This window comes from Diabrotica undecimpunctata, chromosome 4 (genome assembly GCF_040954645.1).
Source record: "Diabrotica undecimpunctata isolate CICGRU chromosome 4, icDiaUnde3, whole genome shotgun sequence".
Taxonomy (NCBI): Eukaryota; Metazoa; Arthropoda; class Insecta; order Coleoptera; family Chrysomelidae; genus Diabrotica; species Diabrotica undecimpunctata.
The window spans coordinates 120497838-120516785 of record NC_092806.1 but is presented as its reverse complement, the minus strand read 5'-3'; the positions used below and the strand labels follow the sequence as shown (position 1 = coordinate 120516785).

The 18948-nt window shown below is 33.1% G+C and overlaps 1 protein-coding gene across 8 annotated transcripts in view; it reads right to left on the bottom strand.

The window, feature by feature from the left end:
* LOC140439927 (uncharacterized) overlaps nt 1–18948 on the bottom strand; it is a 309270-nt gene that overhangs the window by 75491 nt on the left and 214831 nt on the right. Inside the window, exon 1 of one of the 8 annotated variants that reach the window (XM_072530113.1) lies at nt 7280–7351. The exons of the other annotated variants lie outside the window; for them this stretch is intronic. The gene's annotated coding sequence lies outside the window, so the exon portion shown is untranslated. Of the gene's footprint in view, nt 1–7279; nt 7352–18948 lie in introns of those variants that run through there. 8 annotated transcript variants of the gene reach the window in all.

Sequence of the window (18948 nt, the reverse complement as noted above, 5' to 3'; positions counted from 1 at the left end):
TTTTCACCTCTCGGAAAATCCAGGAAAAATAAATAAATTGAGTTTTTTCATAAAAAAGTTATTGAATTTTACTATTATTTCATAAGAAATATTTAAATTTTATTGAGAAGTATATATTATTTATATAAATATACAATAATAATTATATATTATTGAAATACATTTATTTCTTTTATTTAATTTCATAATTTTTTGTTTCGACAAAATAATTTTATTGTAATTGGATTTAATGAAGATAACTACCTAATAAGTATAAATAATATTTTTGAAGTCCACCCCTGCACTTTTCCGTAGCGGTATTTTACGAGTACCATCACTTTAACGGCTTATAACTTCTTACTTCTTCTCGGTATATACCATATATAAAAGGGATAATAAAATATAGATTTTCATTTATAATTTGTTCGGTACTCAGCTCTTTATGTTAATAAATAATGGAAATATGATTTAAAAAAAAAATGATTTTTTTTGTTTATTATTGTGCATAGGAGGTGTTGTTGTCTTTAGGGATTTTAAATGAGCTGTCCCTCATGTACCTTTTAGAGCCTTCAAATATCTGTATAAGATTTTTACGTGAAATCATTGATTTTTTCCCAAATAGACTGTGTAATTAGCATATTTATTTGTAAGGTTGGCTTACTACCAAAAAATGAGGCATCTGAATTTGAGCATCTTATTTAAACCGTTTTTTATTCAAATATCTAATACTTCTGTTTCTACTGTTAGAAATTAAACATAGTTTCTTGAGACTTTTAACACCTTGTCTATCAAAAACTAGTAACTTTAGGGCAATACTGATAGATATTGCCGCTCGTAGAATTTCATTGCCTATTCAATTTTGACAGAAAAACATTAAGAGATGACATCATCACAACGTCATGGTGACTAATCCGCTAATGTTGCTGAATTATTTACTATGTTGATAAAGGGAAGACACATTGAAATGCATAAAAGAAAAGAAAAAACTACACATAAAATACCTAAACACCAAAAAACAGGAAGACTTAGACCTATATAGAGCGAAAAACAGAGAGGTAAAGAAAAGAGTAACAAATGAAAAGAACGAACGATGGGAACAAGCATGCACAGAGATAGAACGACATATCGGAGGAACGAGAAATTCAGAATCATGGCGAATATTAAAAGCACTTCAACAGACAGAGAAACACTAAGACAGAGAAAACCCAGATCGGCAAAATTAGTGAAAACGAGTGGCAAGAATACTACGTAGAACTACTTACAGAAAACTGTCCCCAATTTCAGGAAGAGAATATAGAACATGCAGGAAATGGGGCATACGACCAGATAGAAATAAGCCTGGCAGAAGTTAAGAGAGCAATCAAGACATTGAAGAACAAAAAAGCCAAAGGACCCGGAGGAATACCAAACGAACTAATTAAAAACGGAACGGAAAAGTTATTCCGCATGCTACATAGAATGTTCGAAAGAGGACTAAATGGAGAAGAAATACCTGCGGAATGGACACAAGCATACATCACATCCATACATAAGAAAGGAAACAGGAAAAAATGTGAAAACTATAGAGGAATTAGTATAATATCGTCGGTAGGTAGACTTTACGGGAAAATTATTAAAGAAAAACTAGAAACTGAAATAATAGGAAAAATTGGAGAAGACCAAGCAGGGTTCACAGTAGGAAAATCATGCCTAGATCATACGTACACATTAGAACAACTGATAGAGAAGAAAATGACAAAAGGTAGACCGGTCCATCTGGCCTTTGTTGATCTAAAGAAAGCATATGACTCAATACCTAGAGTCAAATTATGGGAAGCAATGAATGATCTCGGAATCCGACAAACACTAATAAAAGCAGTTAAAGCACTATACAAAGAAAACAAAGTAGCTATTAAATGTGGAAATAAAGCCTACAATCCATTTAAGACGACAAAAGGACTTCTACAAGGCTGTGCTACGTCCCCTACTCTGTTTAAAATATTCTTGGAAAAGACACTCAAACCATGGAGGAGAAAGTGCGAAGGAATGGGCATACCAGTAAGAGACGAATACCTATACACCTTAAGTTTTGCCGACGATCAAGTAGTCATCGCACAAGATGAAGAAGATCTCAGCTTTATGCTCAGAAAACTAGAAGAAGAATATAAAAACAACGGAATGGAAATAAACTTAGAGAAAACCGAATACCTAACAGAAAACAAGGATATGAGAAACCTAGAGATAGACGAGGGAAGACAAATAAATGGAACAGATAAATTTAAGTATTTAGGAACCATAATATCGAACCAGGGAACAACAGAAGAAGATATAAACAACAGACTGAGACAAACAAGAAACTGTATAAGACAACTAAACTCAGTGTTGTGGGATAAGAACATTACGATAAAGACAAAAAAGAGAATATATAATACCCTGACAAGAAGTATCTTGACATATGGGTCCGAAAACTGGACAATAAACAAGAGAAATAGAGGTAGAATAAGAGCAGTAGAAATGGAGTTCCTGAGGAGAAGCTGTAGACTTACAAAACGAGACAGAATTGAAAACGCAGAGATTAAGCGGAGAATGGGAGTGCAATCAGACATAATCGACTATATAGAGGAGAAGAGACTATCCTGGTACGGCCACGTCAGAAGAGCGGACAGAGGACGCTGGATAAACAAAATCACAGAATGGAGCCCGATTGGAAGAAGAAAGAGAGGAAGACCCCGAAGGTCATTCAGAGATGAAATCGACGAGGCTATGGAGAAAAGAACCCTGCGAGATGGAGACTGGAATGACAGGGAAAATTGGAGAAAACGGTTGAGTGAAGGAAGACAGTGAAAACTGTGGAAATCCTTAGTAGTAGTAGATAATTCTTGAAGTTGCTGATTTGCCATCGAAGAGAAGTCTCCTAACTTATTGTTTCTTGATATAAAGGCTACTAGCGTAATGAGGCATGTTATGTTACTATAATGGTCATATAGATAAACAGTATTTCATTTCAATTCAAGCTACCACAAGTCTTCCTGATGGGACGTAAACCATCGAAACGCGTTTAGAAGAATAGTGGAGCTCGAATTAAAAGGAAACGCAATAGTCTAGTGTTATTATTTTTAAAAAAATTTGTATATTTAATTTAACCTAGTTTTTGTATTAGATTGTTATAGTTTGCATCGACCTCCATATTAAAGAAATACAATGGAACAAAAAGATCTGATTGAACTTCTTTTTATCTACTTAATTGACTGATCTGTGTTGTTCAGTTACTTTCATGTTAATATGTGTTTATTTTTCACTTAATCGTAGTCATTAGCATTAAAACAAAGTTGGCAAACAGTACATTTTATAAAACTAAATAAAACTCCCCCAGCATTTTGACACCTATGTTCAAATAAACAAATTGAGAATATAAGCTTGACAGTTTCAAAGACAATCAATCCCGAATTAAAATGGATAGAGCTAAAAAGAGAACAGTTACTAGTGAACTTACTCGGTGACCTAAATAAAGTGACTAATGATTACAAAAAAAAGATAAATAGTATTAGTTTTTGTGTAGGTTGATATAGTGTGAAAAGGTGAATCTGGATCTACCTGTTTTCGCCTACGCGGTAGTTAACATTATGAATTAATTGATCAGAGCCAACAAAATGTTTTAATAGATGCATTCTGTATTTAAATAAAATTAATTTGTCAACGAAAAATTAGCAAGTTGTGAGTTGTAACCAAGGAGTACACAAAGTATAAAGGATTTGGAGTTTATCGATAAAATATAACCGTTAATTTGGGTATAGAAATGCAAGAGAAAGCGAATTGGACGTAGCCGCAGCGTAATAATATGCCTTACTGATGATGATGGTTGGCTATCTGCCCACGTATTAAACAATATTTGAGCAGGAATACACATCTTTGCGAATTTTCTTTTAAACCAATAAAGTTACCTTATCATGTTTAGATACCAGAAGATGTCTAAGCAATTAAACTAATTAAAGAAATTTTGGTTTAAATTTTTCAGATTCTCTTGCGGGAAAATCTAGCTGAAAGGTTTGAATTTGCTATTAAAATATCTTAAAGCAAACGCCCTGTTTAGCTAATTGAAGTTACCAGAAGATAATCATTGAAGAAATAATACTGTTACGATACCACATTTTTAGAACTCCACTGGTAAAGCCTAATGTCTTGGTCGCACCTTAAAAGCACTTTTCAATACATCGTCTCAAAGTGACTAGTCTGTACAGGGTAAGATATAACCTTATGGGAATTTCGGCAAGACGTTACCAGTTTTATGCAGTGGGCAATGGCGTTCTCTATTGTCTATCTTTCAAAATAAACGGAATAAACCAGGAGTTCTCAACAAGTCCTCACGTACAATTTTATGTAATTTACAAATATCGTTTGCTAATAATTTTACATAATACTATACATTATTTGTTTCTAATAGTAACTTATCAACTTTTATATTTTATTAGTAGCAGTAGTATAATAAAATGTGCATTAAATAAATATTTCTTTCAAAGTTTAAAATAATTCCGGTAATTTCTACTAACTGCCAAATTTAAAAAGTTATTTATGTCCCTGCGGTGCTAATTACTGCCATAATATGTAAGGAATTTGTAATTTTGGTTGATATCAACTGTAAATACTTTCTTCTAAGTTATTCAGTAATTAAGAAGCAATTAGAGTAATTCTTGTACAGAATATGTTTAAAGCTTGATACATCCAGGACCTTAACTATTCTTTATTTGTTCTTCGGAGCGCGTAAACATATTTGAGTTATTTGTACCATCTTGGACGTCCTGTTACTGTTTTGTTATTGTTATTATTTGTTGGTGGCTGTTGTTGTGACTTGCTGTTGACAATTATTGTTATTTTCTGTTGTTGGCTATTGTTATATTTGACGCCGAATTTTTACGGCAAAATGGAGGAAATAGTTCAATGGAAACGTGGAAAAGCTTTGCAACTTTCAGAGAAGCAGACACTAATGAATATTATTAATTATCATCTTAATCAGGATAACAACGATTCTGTATCAAGTGAAATTAGGAAATTGTCAGAAATGAGTGGTGTTTGCGAAAAGACTCTGTTTCGCATACGACAGGAATATTCATCACCTGGATTACAATCTCCAAAGAGCAGGCCCAAGAAGCGAAAGGTTATTAATTCTCGTGACAACAAGTACGTTGAAGGTGTTAGGGGACAAATTCGTAGAATAGTTCATCAATTTTTTCGTGACAACATACCGCGAACAATAAACACCATATTAGCTGTTGTAAATGTCGAAGAAACTTTGCCCAACTTTTCACGGGCCACGCTACATCGCTTGCTGAGTGATATGGATTTTGTGTTTATAAAACGTGGCAGAAATTCAGTTTTGATTGAAAAACCAGAAATCATCTCGTGGCGTCATTATTATTTACGTGCAATTCGTAAATACTATGCAGAAGGATACAACATGGTGTATTTGGATGAATCACGGGTAAATCGGGCACAGTGTGAAAGAAGAATGGGTTGATAAAACAATTACATCTCATCGCGATGCTTTTGTTCGTGGTCTGGTAACGGGATTAAAAGCTCCAACAGCTCGTGGTGCACGGTTCGTTTTATTGCACGCAGGATCTACCAGTGAATTTGTTGATGGAGCAGAGCTCACGTTTTTGGCAAAGAAAAATACTCAGGACTACCACGACGAAATGGATGGACCGACCTTCGAAGATTGGTTCGAAAATAACTTAATGCTAAATTTGCCAGAAAAAACTGTTGTGGTAATGGACAATGCCTCCTACCACAGCAGAAAGTCAGACAACAAATTCCCAACAGTTCAACACTAAAAAAGATATTCAAAAATGGCTTCTGTTACCCTATCACTGTGAACTCGAAATGGTTTGGAGTGAAGTGAAACGGTATATAGCTGGACGCAACGCGAATTTTAAAGAAGCTGAAATGCGAAATTTAATTACAACAGCGTACCAGGTCATTACGCCAGAGAAATGGAAAAACTACGTAAACCACGTAATAGTAACAGAAAAAAAAATGTGGGAAATTGACAATTTGTTGGATGATATCGAACCAATTATTATAAATATAAATAAATGAGATAGTGATGACAGTGACGATAATAATGATGATGATAGTGAAACAGAACTAAATGTGACAGCAATTTACAGAAAAAGGAACTAAATATAATGGTGTACAATTACGATTACTTACGCACGAAATTAAATACAATGACTTCTTTTATTTTCAACTTATTTATTAGTTTTATTTTCGGATATTTCTACGTTTTGTTGCTGCCAACATATGCAGTGCGGTTTTTAAAAGTCCTTCCCCCTTAACTTTTGAACGGAACAATACATAAATAAAATGTTTCTTTATATTTTAGTTTTATTTTATTCGATTTTATTTAAATCTATAAACAAACGGTTTGTATCGCTAGCACATACTGTAAAATTAAAAAAAAAACTGCTTGTGTGACATAAATAAAAGGCATTTCTTAATTTCTATTTTATTTTAATTTAACCCAAGTATGTTGTAGCAAATATTATTTACGTTTGAGAACCACTGAGAGAAGTAAGTCAGTCAGGGTCGTTAGTGGGCATTAGTACTTAAGCTACCCTCAACACAAAAGATGGATTAGGCTAAGTAGTAAGTAGTGACGTTTATTTTAATACAAGTTTGCAAAAAAGTATGGCATCGATGTTGTGCCCCTGTACAGACTAGCCACATTGAGACAGTATATAGATATGTAGCAATATTGCCTTAATATTTTCATCATTGACGTGGTAGTTCTACTGATCCTAGTTTTTTTTTTAAAGACATCTTCCTCGGTTCTTGTCCATGGCATCAATGTTGTGACCCTGTACAGACTAGCCACATTGAGACAGTATATAGATATGTAGCAATATTGCCTTAATATTTTCATCATTGACGTGGTAGTTCTACTGATCCTAGTTTTTTTTTTAAAGACATCTTCCTCGGTTCTTGTCCATATATTATTGGTTATTCTCTCGACGTGGTCGTTTCACTCTACCCTCTTTTGTCATCCATTCAATAATATCCTCCACTTTACAAAATATGTGATATTTCTGTGCTTTTGGCTCACTGACAGTATTTTCTGTAGTTTCCAATACTATATCTTGCTGTATCACGGTTTTGGAAATTCTACAGCTCATATATTTGTTTGTACATATTTTATTAACAAAACATATCGTGTCATACATATTTAGAAAGAAAATGATTATCAATTAATTAGGAATTTTTCTTACATTTTCTTATCAGTTAAAATAAAATTGCTTACAAACTTGTTAGGAATATCGATACAAACCTGTTGATCAGGAATACCCCTCACTATCTCACTAATACAAACAACACTATTTTTTGTTGATCAGTTTCGTAATTCAAGTCGTTTACTAAAGGTATTCAAGTTGCATTACAAGATTTTATGTAGGTTAGGTCAAATTCATACATTGTAGGGTTGATAAGATTAGATTAGAATAATCAAATTATAATAAACTAGCATCAAAAGTTTTACACCACCAAAAATTATGCTCATTTTGATAGTTGATTTTCTTATGAACGAATTAACGGATACCGCTAATTTTTTTACTAATTTAAATTTTTTCCTTGATATTTACATAGTTTTGCAAAAGTTTACTTAAACTTCTTTTTGGGACTTATACTAGGTGGAAAAAAATGTTTTTCTTATGCTTTTTATGTTAAGTTTGAGATACCCTCAAGAGAAGACAAAGAACAAGGGTGGGATTACATTGGAACCATATGGTAGTCTAATGTTTTGTGAACATTTTGTTTTGTTTTTAATTTTCGTGATATCTTTAAAAACAAAGAAAATAAACGGTTTCATTTTTTAACATGTATTTTAACTGAAACAATACTAAATTAATAAAATAACAACTGTTAACAAAATTTTAAAAACAGAGAAATAACGTAAACTAATATCGCGTGTTTCCCCTCTACTTTTAATAACAGCTTCACATCGCCTAAGCTTGCTGGATGTTAAGCGGGCTATTTGATTTTGGTCAATGGAGTTTGAGATATTAATAACCATAATTTCTATATCTTATGACGAAATTTTAATTGTCTACTGACAATATTCCATAAGTATTCAATAGGATTCATGTCGGAACTGTCAGGGGGCCAATTCAATGTCTGAATATTTACCTCACTTAAATATTCAGTAACGACACGCGATACGTGAGGCCTTGCATTATCATGCGTTAAGACGAAATTATTTCCTACACACGGTGTAAAAGGAACAACCTTTTCAAAGAAACAAAATTTCTGTAATGTACCTTTCAGTCTTTAAAGAGCCTCCATCGACGAATAACTCTTAAGCATCGACCAGAACTATTATTATAAGTAGAGAAGGAAACACGCAATATTAGTTTCTTTCTGTTGTTAAAGTTTGGTTAACTGTTTTTATTTCTTATTGTTAATTTAGTATTGTTTCAGTTAAAATACATGTTAAACAATAAAACCGTCTATATTCTTTATTTTTAAAGATATCAGAGAAATTGTAAAAACAAAATGTTCACAAAACATAAGACTACAAAATGGTTTTGATGTAAATGCACTCTTCTACCTTGTCCTCCCCACAGAGTGTCTCAAAGTTAACATAAGAAAAAATTTTTTCTTCCACCCGGTATAATTCCAAAAGACAAATTTGAGTAAACCTTCGTCCAACAGTGTAAATACCAAACAAAAAGTCGTAAAATAATAAGAAAATTAGCGGAATCCGTTAATCCGTTCACGAGAAAATCAATTATCAAAATAAACATAATTTTTGATGGTGCAAACCTTTTGCGGTATACATTGCAAGAATTCGATCGACGTATATTTTAGACGTTCCCTTCATTTGTTTTTGAAAAAACTATTTAATAATTAAATCAGGTTTTCATACAATATTATTCAATTTAGATGATCAATACTGTTTGTCCTATTGTCAATAGTTCTATTGTCAATATGTATATTATTTTCCGATTCTCAAGCGTATTTACATCGTCGCCGAGCTATGAGACCTCATCTCTCATCGTACGACTTACATCCATCGAACACGATGTGAGTCGAAAGAAGATTTGTAAAGCAAAAATTTGTAAAATTTTTTGTAAAAATTGTATTATCATAAAAATTACGTCGCAATTTAAAGTATTGTAACCTTGTAAACATCACATGTTGGTCTCGTTTCGAATTTAATATTTTTTAATTGTCTTTTAATTTGTTCCAATTCTCAGTATCTTTTCATGTTTTACATAAAACTTCTCTAATTTCGTATGTTTCCATTTTCGTTCTAAGCTTTCTCTAGTTGAAAACATTTCTATTAGCACCCGTAAGTCAATATTTCAAAATTTTATATGTGAAAACTCCTTCCAAATTATTTCCTCTAGCAAAAAAATTATTTACACTCCTGTCCGCATGCAGTCTTTTAAAAAAGTTCTAACCTCGCTGGAATTAATTTTTCTATGGTCTTAAGGACATACAGAGGCTTTGGTTAAGTACAATAGAGCTGAGTTTTATCTTTTCTTTATCATAATGTATTTGTGTTTTGCTTCTTTTTATCGTTTGTTGAAATTGTAACAATTTACTTAATTGTAAATATCCAACAATTAAGCAGAATCGCTGTCAATATTTTCGATTACATATTTAGCTTTTGAGATTCTAATGTACACTGTAATTTTACTTAATTTTCTTTTCATGAAAATTTCATTTACTATCTAAATTACAAGTATCAATCAAAACCTTACTTACATAATTGCTTTTTCAATAATTTTTTCCCGTTATTAAAAGTCAGTGTGTAGGCCGACAATAAAATTTTGTTTCTTTTATTTAATTTACGAAATAAATTATAGAAGTTTTATTTCGTTAATTTACACTTATTTCATTTTTTTTATTATTTTTCCTAAAATCTATTTTAAATTCTCTAAATTTCTCTAAATCTTTCTATTTTAAATTTTTGTCATCCTAACTTCGTGGATGCAAATTTCCCAGAAGATATACTCATCACATTGTGGCAACCATTGGTATTTAGCTGTCAGAATGTGTAATAATGACAAAGGGTAGAGAAAATTAGAGAAATATTGGAAATATCAACCCATGAAATTATGGTATCACACTACCTTTAATAGGTTAACGACTAAGAAGAAAAAATAAAATTAGAGCAGCATAAACATACAATTTTGAGCTCATACAATGAGCTCAAACTGAATGTTGCTCGTACTCAATCATAACCTACACATTTGTCACAAAGCCTGTCCTTCCATTAAACTCCACAAGAAGTCCTATGTTCTTGATAAAAGCAAATATTGTTTATGGGCAAAGGATATGTATGGCAATTTCCTCCAGGTTCATTTACACTTCTTATGGTGTAGAGGTGTTTTCTCAGTTCAGAGTGTCTAGTCAACATTTCTGTGGCCGTCTTAGCTCTCGTCTGCTGAGATCCGTTACACGGTACGAAACCCTCCTGTCAATTTTGCCTATAATTTTCTTCATATGGATTTACCCCTAAAGAGTGTCTTCTAATATATGCCTTAAATAAATATTTTTAGAAAGAAGGTGTAAATATTACTACACAAGAGCACTCTGATTCACTCAATTAGTAGTTCAAACTTCAGTCATTAGTATTTTCAAAAGTACTGTTAAAGCTTCAGTAATATACTTAGTCGCACTATCGCACTCATAAAATTTGACTAACTTAGGAGTTCGAGAAGAGCCTGGACGAAATATTACCCAACCGTAGAACATATTGCTTCGGCATTACCAGTTAACACTAGAACAATAACATATCAACTAGAACATAACAACTAGAGTTGCTGCAGTTTCATTTGCGCAATGTACAATAACAAGAAATTAAAATATTTTTTGTTTAAAGTCAACTAAACTAAAAACTCCCAAGAAAATAAATCAACTTGAAATAATAATTCATTCCCCGTGGAAGCTGGAGGCTTATTCTACAAAATTTTTGGTAGTTTTTGTCAGGAACAATCAGGAAATATGAATAAAAATATGAAAATTCAATATTTTGAGCACATACTGAAGTCTGTAAGTATTTTTTAACAGTCAATTTGTTAATAATATTCTGGATTAACGTTTATTGGCTTAACTTAAAAAATAAACGAATAAGTAAAAATTAATAAAAACGTTAGATGCTATACCAAGTTTCCAGAAACGTTAGACATTTTATACTGTCTCATTTTTAAATTCTTTGGTATATATTGAAATCCCCTATATGTTAAAACAGCGAAATATTCTTTCAATCCTTTTTGCGTCAACGAGTTGACAATAATCACATTTTTAAAGTTTGTTTATATGTCACAGATGCATATTTCCTCGGTATTCTTTGATCGTTAAACCACCTAATATTGCGCGGTAAATAAATATTCCCGTTTATATGTTTTGTTTATACCAAGTTGGGCGAATGAATTTTAAAGATAATTACATCACTCTCCGTAAAGTCGCTGTCAAGAGCAGTTGGTTTCGTTGTGTCCGAATTTAGCTTCAAATTCGTATTGGATTTTCGTTTTTCTTCTTTTTTTCATGGGAAAATGTGTAGCAGTGTAAAGTTCTATGTGCAGTTAATAAGGTTTGGAAGAGAAGTAATTGAGAACAGGCGCAGTGTGTTTAGTCGGAAAAAACCGGCAAATTTGTTAAAAAAAAATTGATGTATACTCAATGTAATGTGTCAGCTAAGATAAGAGTAATCACTGTTTTTGTTTTATATCGTTTCCAAACAAATTTGAAAAATACCCACATGGTTCCAGTTTTTTAAGAAGCAGATTTTCAAAGTTCGTGTCCAGTGCCAACTTCCAGCCTCAATTTGTTGTCCCTGGTCGTCGTTTTAGACTATAGATGCAGTTTTTTTTGCGTGGCAGTGAATCTTCAGTTCCACTCCCAGAAATTTTAGTAAGTCCAGTTCGTAACCCCAGAAATTTTAGTGAAATCCAGGAAGGAAGAGCCTTTTCTTTCATTCAGCAGAAAGATTCTTCAAAGCGGCGTCCTTATTTTAAATAGCTTGAGAACCTTCTTGTGTTTTGTTTGTCCAGGAGACTCATGTAAGTACCTCTTTGTTTCATTTTTGTAGTTGCCCCAATCCAATCCCATCTTGTCATTCACTTATCCACGACCCAGTTCTCCAAATAAACCCTGAGTGGCGGTTCGCAACAGTTTCGTGTTATTTTGCTTGCCCTATCTCTACCCCAATAATTTCTGTCCCCAATTTTCAACCCACTATAATAATATCCTATGTGGTAATAATCGTGACAATATTTCATATTAAAACAGTTTTCAAATTCGAAGAAATATTCTGTTAACACACCTTTAACGGCCAAAGGTATGTTAAAAGAATTTAAAGTTTAACCCATATTTCAAATAAAAATTGTTCAAAACGTCGGGATAGTAGGATACCACTAACGTATGTACTTTGTGATTAAAACTGTTGCGAAACAGGCTATAACATGTTTGCGTTGAACAGGCCGTGATGACAAATTAACGTTAAGATGAAGTTTAATGCTGGCCGAATTCTTTAGTAGAGATTGTTAGGCATTAATGCGTTTTCTTTGTATGTTGACACGTATTGCAAAAACATCGTTGACAGGGCTGGCCTTAGAATACTTTAGACTTATGTTATAAAATATATAATTTGCTAAATCTTACACGTCAAAAAAGTATTCTGTATAAAATGATATGTACTGTAATTTTTTTTTATTTAAATTAATGTGTTTCGGCTGCAATGACCATTGACACAAACAATATTGAGTACAATAATTACAAAACGCACATGTAACTAATTGCTACAGTTAATCTATAAGCTTAGAACCTATGACTAAATAATATAATATAAGTAAAGTACATGGAAAACAAGGGGTCATATTCTGTTGAACAACTGAATGTCTTTCAAGAAACCTAGAAAATCAAGTATAAAACATTTAAAAGTTGGCCTAAATATATGAAAAATAAAAATATTGATAAGGACTGAGGAATAATAATATTTAAAATTGAAATTATCAACAACAGATACAAGTTTCTTTTAAATTGTATCATTGCATCTGATAAAAAAATATGGGGGTAATGAAAAACCTAACAATATCTTAAAGAAAAACTAAACTTGAGACAAACAGTTCTCCCCTCCTCAATCTATTTCACTAAAGACTATAAAGTGTAAACGAATGCCAAAAATAGATCACTTGAAAAAAGGCACTCTGACCGAAACAGCTGTAGTGATAAGTTGATATAATAAACTTTGTGGAAATTTTTGAAAACAAAGTTTTTAGTGGTTTATATTTACATACAATGAATTTCCATAGAGTAACGGTCGAATCCATCAATTAATTAAAGAAAAAGGTTTAAATCTTAGTAGGTCAAAAACAGACTAAAGATCAAAATTGCGAGGTATAAGTTAGGGATATAGCTAAATATTAAATAAACAATAATACAATTATACAAATGTATAAATCAATTAAGTCACTTACATACATCAACAATTAACACTATTTATTTATTACCCTATGAAACAAAGCCGAAAAATCACTTGAAAAATCGAAAAATTACTGGGAGCTATTTTTTATCTGGAATATCTGGGGGAAGTCAATAGAAAGGCCATGTTATCTCGTGGTTATCGAAACTTTTACTGCGTCATGACATTTAAGCAAAAAAAAGGGACTTTTTCATTTATTTCAATATTGTGAAAAAACTACGCATTCTAGATAAAAATGTTCAACAGACTTTCTTGAAAATACTTTCTCTTTAAAATGAGATTTTCTAAATTAAAAAATGACTATAAACAAAAAAGTTATTGCAAATTAAACCCGAACGTAAGCATGTTTTTCAATTGTTTATAATTATTAAAATAAACAATTAAAACATTTAAAGCATATTTCCTACAGTTTTTATGTAGTTACTACATTTGCGAAAGATGGGCACAATAGGTCAAGTAGTTTTTTTAACAATTATATTTGTTTATCCCATTTGAGAGAACAAAGGTCATTTTCAAATGGCTGTACAGGTGCTTTGTCAATACTTAAAATGTTTTTTTGGTCTGAGTCTCTTTATAAGGTCTCAAATTTTCACGTTTTTTAAAAACTATAATAATTTTTAATTGTTTACATACGAATAATATATTGATGCAGAATGAAGTAACATTACCATTATATTGGCAATATCCCTAACTTATGCCGCGCAGTATATATCTAGATTGTTAATTTAAAGATGGAGTCGTCAGAGACAAAAATGCTACTGAACTTCCAAAAATCGTACAAACAAGCTGCCAACTGCAAAAAAGTTTACCACTCCTACCCCCGGACTTCCCCCTAAGATCAATCTCGATGGGGGACAGAAAATATCGATTTAACAAAAATCTGTACGCCGTAGAAAAAAATGTTTTTAAGAAGAAATGTAACTGCGGTAATTTTGAACAAAAATGTTATCAGAACTTTTTCTGTAGAATGAACCGTTCTCTCAGAAACAACGCTTGAAGCGACGGGCGATTTTGAATGTCAGTTACGTACGTGAAATCAATTTTTTAAATAAAATTTGTATTAACTCTGAAACGGTGAAAATTTGATATCTTTTGATCAAACTGTCCTAACGATAAAAACCAAATTGAGTTTTTAAGTTAATGAGTGCAGCTTTAGTATGGGCGCAAGCTGCCTAAATTAAATAATATGGAGAAATAAAAAAGTCGGGAAAGAAATGAAATTCAGAATTTACAAAACAGTTATCAGACCAATAATGACATACGCGGCAGAAACACGACCTGGTCCAAAGAGGATAAAAAGGATGTTAGAAACAGCAGAGATGAACACACTTAGAAACATTGATGGCAAGATACTATGGGACAGAGCTAGAAGTACAGATATGAAATGTAGATGCAAGATGGAGAACATAAAGAACTGGGTAAGAAATAGAAAAGTAAAATGGAACGATCATATAAGCCGAATAACAATAAATAGAGTAGTAAAGACGGCAAGAGACGGCTTCCCCATAGGAAAACGATCAGTAGGAAGACCACGAAAACGATGGAACGACAACTTACTGGAGGCACATTGAAAAACAGACAGAGTCATGTCTACATAAAAAAAAGAAGAACTATTATGTACTAATAAGTAAATTAATGTATCTAATTAATATCGACCACAGATATTGTAATATAGTTAAAAATATATATGAAAATGCCACAACAACCATAAATCTACATTCAGCAAGTAATAAAATAAAGATAAAAAGGGGAGTCAGGCAAGGTGATACCATGTCACCAAAGCTGTTCATTGCCGTTCTTGAGTATGCATTTAAAAGACTAACATGGCAACAGAAAGGAATATCCATGGATGGAGAAAGATTAAACCATCTAAGTTTTGCGGACGATATCGTGCTTCTGTCAGATAATCTGGGAGAGATCAAAGACATGCTCCAAGAACTGAATGACATACTACAAGAAACTGGGCTGGAGATAAATTTCAAGAAAACCAAAATGATGACCAATATGATTCCCAGCGAAGAGATACAGATCAATAACAATAAGGTAGAATTAATCGATAAATACACATACTTGGGTCATGAAATTAGAATAACCAGAGACAACCAAACCTGCGAGCTAAATAGACGAATCACGTTGGGATGGGCGGCATATGGAAGGATGAGAGACATTTTTAAAACAAATACCCCAATTCACCTGAAAAGGAAGGCATTTAACGAATGCATCTTACCAGTCTTGACCTACGGAGCAGAGACCCTAACTTTAACGAAAGCTACTGCCGAAAAACTGAGGGTAACACAAAGGCAAATGGAGAGATCAATGCTGGGCCTGACCTTGAAAGATCACGTGAGAAATGAGGAGATACGCCGACGAACTGGCGTAGACGATATTATACTGCGAATCAATAAACAAAAGTGGAGGTGGGCTGGACATGTTGCTAGAATGGAAGACGGAAGATGGACGAAGAGATTATTGGAGTGGAGACCAAGAGCCGACAAGCGAAGTCGAGCCAGAACACCCACCCGATGGACCGACGACCTAAGGAGAATAGAAACAAACTGGATTGCAGCAGCTAGAGATAGAGAGAACTGGAGACGTTTGGAGGAGGCCTATATCCAACAATGGATGTGAAAATGGGGCTGGATAATGATGATGAATTAATATCCGACTCATATATACCTTTCACTCTTTCTTGCAGAGACATTGTCAAATCTTAGATTTTGAACAATAACAAGACATTTACTAAACACACATGCTTCATAAAACCCAAAAAGGTAGAAAAGTTTGTTGGCTTTTGTTGGTGTGTTAGCCTTACTACCGACCATACATTGCAATCTACAATTCAGAAATAATAATATTACAGAAGTTAGATTTGGTTCAATACGAAAAAATTCATTCATAAAAAAATATTTTTACAAAATTGATAGCTGATTCCCCAATACTCTAGAATACTTTATGTTTTGTTTTGTCTAAAATCTAAAAAGCAGGAACTATGCCACTTTACGAAAAGTAGGCCAAACTTCATTGGAAAAACAAGAGTTGCGCGAAAACACAAAATACACGTTTGTTCAAAATTGTGTAAAAGGGTAAAAGAAAATAATAATTCTAAGAAACATCTGAAATTTATGTTTGTTTTTCCACAACAACATATTTGTCGGATCTGCCTGTCTCTATCTATCTCTATCGTGCTCCCAATAAACATATTTTGGAATCTTAAATTCGTTATAATTTAGATTAATCTGCTGTTTGGGGTCATTAATACTAACTGATGATGTGCGAAATGCAGGAACGGATTTTAAGAATTTCACATGTGAAATTTATGGGAGTATTTGTTACAATTTTTGAGAGAAAGTGTATCCACACATAAATGTTTATATAAACACGAAAAGCATCAATATTGTTACACGTAAGTAGTAAGCGGAGGAAGGAGAAATATCGATGGGAGGGTAATTAATATAATATATCATCTTAAAATTTCAACTAATTGGCACCGCAGAGCTAAATCCACGCACACGTTTAAGAAACTCACCATTAACAGGTGCTAGATTGACATAGATTCTGCCCCGTCGGATACTTTCCTTCGCCACTGCCTGATGTTCATGGTTTTAAGATCCCTCTCTACGTCGTCTATCCATCTTTTACGGGGCCTTCCTCTTGTTCTGTTTCCTTGAGGCTTTCATCTCTGTCGGTCTTCCGTCTCTGTCTTTATCAGTTCTGCAGTTATTCCATCTGTGCCAGGTGCTTTGTTATTTTTTACAACTATCAACTAGTTGTTCTGCTGTGTGGTGAATTATTTCTCAATATCGTCAACTTGAAATGTTTCGCTGTAAAACAGATTCCACAAACGAGAGATGTGGCTCTCAAACTATTTTCTGATGTAATTTCTATAGTATTTACTTTATTTTATAATAATTAACCACAATTTTAATTAAAAATACGTTTATTTAGACGTTTCGATTTCTACTTCGGAAATCTACATATTTACTTGTGGAAACAGTTTGTAATACTCTGATTTACTATTTTTACACAAATTTGGCAAACGTATGTGGTCGTTTAATATTTAACTATCAAGTTTGAAATGTATCAGGCGGGTATAGGTACTGTTCGTATTCCCTGTAAATTAAAATTGTTTAAAATGTCAGAAGCATGCTGGTGAAGTATAAATTCTTTTCAGGACCATCTAATTCTTGCAGTGCTAGATCTCTTTTACTGATACCGCATACATCTCGCCGTGTCCAGCTCCACGATATGATCTTTTTTTCTCCATTCAAGACAGCTTTCTACCAGTAATTTGACAAGAATGTACAATACAAAAAATATGAGAAAATAAATACAACATATATTATCGAACTTGATAAAAATGCTTTTCATGGAGCAGCATCTGTTGAGAAAGCTATAGGGGGTTTCTTCGAACACCAAGGGGTTTATATACAGGGAACAGGATTTAATATCTCTACCAGTAGCCGATGACTCCTCTTCTTGATAGACATCGAACACTATCACCAAAACCGGTTCTCCTAGACAAACTAACAAAGCCAGAGCCTAGTGGAATTTAAAATAAATACCATAAAAGTTGAAGCATCATCAACATTAGAAGATTCTTCATTTGAATCACAATTTCAGACAAGAACAACGTATACAACAATACAAACAACAATATTGTTTTTATAAACAAAAATAAGAATAATTCCGTGTCTCGTATATCTTTCAGTGAAATATGCCCTGTATCGGCTTTAACAATCAGTGATTACACAAAAACTAGTGTGTGAAGCATGTACATAGGAATTAGAATGAGAAGGTGAAGCGAAACATTAGCGATATCCAGAAAAAAAAAGGAAATTTGTAAAGAGAATTGATGAAGGGAAAGCACATGAAACATCAGAAAGCGAATTATATATACTAGGGCGGTCCGATAAGTGCTTAGCCTACAAAAGAAAAAGAAGAAAAAAAGAAAAACGAAAATTTTAGGAAAGTGGCGATATATTTCTTAACATAATCTCCTTTTAGCTCGATTCAATTACCTCATTCGGCATAAATTTCTGCCCGGTGAATGCCTTTTTCAAGATTGGAAACAAAAAGAAGTCGCACGGGGTCAAATCTGGAGAATATGGTGAATGGGGTAACCGTTCGTAGCCTAATTCCATCAATTTACCGGCTCACATCTCCGTCGTATGGCGGTGCGTTGTCATGATGAAAGAGCACTTTTTTTTCGCCAAATGGGGTCGTTTTTTGCAATTCGGCGTACTAGAAACCTGTGACCTTTTTGTTCTTTTTTTGTTTTTTTTTTCTAAATCCCAGAAAATGGTGGCCATCACCTTTCCGGACGATAGGACAGTCTTCGCCTTTTTCGGAGCACGTTCGCCGGGTGCCGTCCACTGTTTCGACTGTTGCTTGGTCTCTGATGTGTACTAGTGGATCCATGTTTCGTCGTCGGTTACGAAACGACGTAGAAATGGCTTCGGATTACTCTTAAATAGTGTCAAACAGTGACATGTGCGGTCTTTTGAGATGCC